This window comes from Pygoscelis adeliae, unplaced genomic scaffold (genome assembly GCF_000699105.1).
Source record: "Pygoscelis adeliae isolate BGI_AS28 unplaced genomic scaffold, ASM69910v1 Scaffold67, whole genome shotgun sequence".
Classification (NCBI taxonomy): domain Eukaryota; kingdom Metazoa; phylum Chordata; class Aves; order Sphenisciformes; family Spheniscidae; genus Pygoscelis; species Pygoscelis adeliae.
In genome coordinates this window covers 5130653-5134007 of record NW_008825271.1, presented here as the reverse complement: position 1 = coordinate 5134007, position 3355 = coordinate 5130653, and the positions used below count along the sequence as shown (strand labels likewise).

The window sequence follows — 3355 nt, the reverse complement described above, 5'->3', positions numbered from 1 at the left end:
GGGAAAAAATAGTTTATTTTTAAACTACTTTTGGCATTTTCATACAGCATGTAGTACATTTGCTAAACATATGAAGAGGTTCACATAAATAACATTTAAAATTAGGAGTGTTTTATTTTGGAACATTTTGAGGCCACTTTTTTTTTTAAACTGCAGTTTCTTCAATTACTGTTTTTCTGATTTTTCATATGAAATTGATTGATAGCATATTCAGAATACTGCAAACCAGGGGAATATGTCTGAGACATTGGTTTAGCTCACTAAGTTTCCACCTTTGAAGAATTTTGTTTGAGTTAAGTCACAAAGGAAAAATTAGTGGTCTCAGCTGAGTAATTTGTGGACATTACCTTCACTGAGATCTCATCTAATGAGAAATCTGACATAAAGAGTACAGGAAACAATATATTCTCCTTCAAGCACACAAAACTTGCTGTAGTAGGTGTGAGAGTGCAGATTTTGGCTCTGAAAGAAAGCTGTGTAGCAGAACAGCATGAAAAAATATCTATAGTGCCAGCTCTTAATGTATGCGTCTCCTTTTTCTTTTATGAATAAAATCCAATAGAATCGACTATCTACAAAGAGAAGAATTCCTACAAGCTATATGCCAAAAACTCAACCATGCAATAGTGGGGTGACGTGTACTTGACATTCATTGTGCACGATACAATGCGAAGTATTTACAAAAATACTCTAGCCCACCCCTGTTTCTTGTAGTTAAGTGAATGTCAGATCTTGGAAACAGAAGAACCCACCAGATGAGACAAAGAGCGAAATCCTATGGCATTGCACAGATGATGTGGGCTGACAACAAGAAAAATGGAGAAGAGGAAAAAATTATGCCCAAACCTCCCATTTTGGAGGGGAGGAATGATGTGAGATTTGTACAGTAAAGTTCAGACAATCAACACTTTTCTTTGATAGAGACTCTATAGGTCTTAAGTACAGATGTACTTAATGTACTTCATGTTCTCAGTTAACCTAAAGAAAAGAAGAAAGCGTCAGGTCACACAAAGAGAGCAGCTAGCCTTCGCAAAAAGCTTTCACGCTGTTGGACTGTTAAAATGAACGTAGCAGGGGAGTGTATGTAGTAGAAAATCAGTTTGTTAGGATTAAGATGAGCATCTGGAATGTTTCATAATGCTCTTAATACAAGAACAGAAAATATATCTTATTGGCTTATATTAGGCTTCATTCTGTATCTGTGCTGGAAACGTGCATCTTTTGGTACAGTGCCTTCAAAGAAACATCATCTCCAGTTACCATGCAGTTGAGTTTTCTTACCAGGTTGTGCACTGAGCTATTGTTGGATCTGCAGGCTGACAGCTTGATTGAAAAGGTCCTTGATTAAAAAGATGTTTTTAGAAAACTTCAATAAGCTAAGCAAACAAAGGTGACCTGGTGGGATGGTATGGCAGTGCTGGAGCTGTGTAGATTGCGTGGGGAAGGCTCTCCCTTAGTCTTTGAAAATACAACAGTTCACCAGGATCAAGCAAAATGTTTCATTTGACTTGAATGTTAAAAAGTTTTGGGGCCGGTCTTGTTCAGTATCTTTATCAATGATCTGGATGAGGGGATCGAGTGCACCCTCAGTAAGTTTGCAGACGACACCAAGTTAAACTCAAATGCAAGCAGTGACTCACCCTTTTGCTTCTATAAATTTTTGTGTACTGTGTTTCTATTGAAAGTAATTTGGTTTCAGAAGGGCATGGACCTGATTCTCTGCTTTCTTGTACTAACTCCTATTAGTACAAAGTAGGTAGATTACTCATTCAAGGACTTAGTCATTCAAAGACTTACTCCCCTCCGTCTCCTTGCCGGCTGAAAGCTTCTACTCTGATGTTGTGCTCTCTGATACCAGCTCTAGGCAGTGCTGCCACCTGTTTGCTATAAAACCTTTTCATGCTCGTGTGAAAGCTGAAGGCTCTGGTGAAATCAGATATCCTTTTTCAAACCAAGTTTTATATAAGTAAGATAAACTGGGTTCCACTCAGACCTACCAGGCCTGCTCTAGTATGCTTGCTTTTCAGTGTGCTAATTTCCTTTCTTTACTCCAACTTTTTTCTCTCTTTTTTTTTTTTCTCTTTTGTTTGTTCTCAGTCAGTTACAACTATTTTGATGAGTCTCATCTTGTTATGTGTGGTCACTTATCTGTTGCAACCCACTTACTGGCTTCCACATGTTGCTAAAATGTGTTTGGAAGAGGGGATTAAGTTACTGTTTCTAGCTGTGAGTTTGTTTGGTCACTTGGACACCTTCACTGGGATGTGAGACCCTAGAGTCCATACAGAGCCTTCCAACTGGAGATTTTCTATTTTCTTTCCTCACTGTGGGGGACCTCACACAAGCTTCCCCTGTGAGCCCTGCTGCAAGGAAGTGCATGTAGCATCGAGTGCTTAAACATTGGAAGAGGCTGCCCAGGGAAGTGGTTGAGTCACCATCCCTGGAAGTATTTAAAATACGGGTAGATGAGGCGCTTAGGGACATGGTTTAGTGGGCATGGTGGTTGGGTTGACGGTTGGACTCGATGATCTTGGAGGTCTCTTCCAACCTTAATGATTCTATGATTCTATGAGTCTGTGAAATAAAGGAAATGAAGCAACAGATTCACAAAGTAAGTGAGGAACTGAAATCCCTAACAGCGATTTCTGTGGTCACCAGAAAGACCCAGTTGAGTTCTTCCTTTGCTTTGAGCAACATTGGATCTATTTGCCTTCTGGTGAGTGTTGTAATCACCTAATTAAAGTTGGAGTTGTAGGACTTTTTTTTACCCTATTAATATTTCTTTAAGCATTTTGGGCAAAGTGGAGCAGCTTCCCTGCTCAGAATAGCTGCAAGTACTGGGGACTTCATAGCTAAAGCACTGCAATTTCTTGCTAAATGGGGAGTGTGGGGCCATTCTGCTGCCGGCAGCTTGTTCGGAGTGCTACTGCCTGCCTGGCTTGTAGCTGGCGGGGACATGTTCAGCTTGCCCTGCTTGCTCTTTGTTGAGAGCTTGTTCAATGGAACACTCGTTTTAGAACCAATGTAGGGGTTTGGAAAGCTCTGAATGGGTCTGATCCAGCTTCTGTTTGAGACCTTTCTTTGATGGGCTCTTACTGTTGCATACGTTTTCCTTAGGGATTCATCATCCCTTTTGAAATCAATAGGCAACCAAACTTTTAAAATACAATAGTATTAATTGGTAGAACCGTTGCTCTAAAACATTTGCCTTCTTTAAAATCTCAGCTTCTCAAAACCATTAGAAAAAAGCATTATGAATTTTGTTTATCTGTCTGCAATTTTTCATGGGATTCATGAGCATTGTTTTAGGGTTGTCCAGCACTTGAGGACATTTACAGAGGATGCTTTATAAAAA

General features: G+C 39.7%; 1 protein-coding gene across 1 annotated transcript in view; it reads left to right on the top strand.

Moving 5' to 3' along the window:
- The window catches only part of DCHS2 (dachsous cadherin-related 2), a 76649-nt gene that overhangs the window by 18534 nt on the left and 54760 nt on the right, over positions 1 to 3355 (top strand). The gene's annotated exons all lie outside the window — the stretch shown is intronic.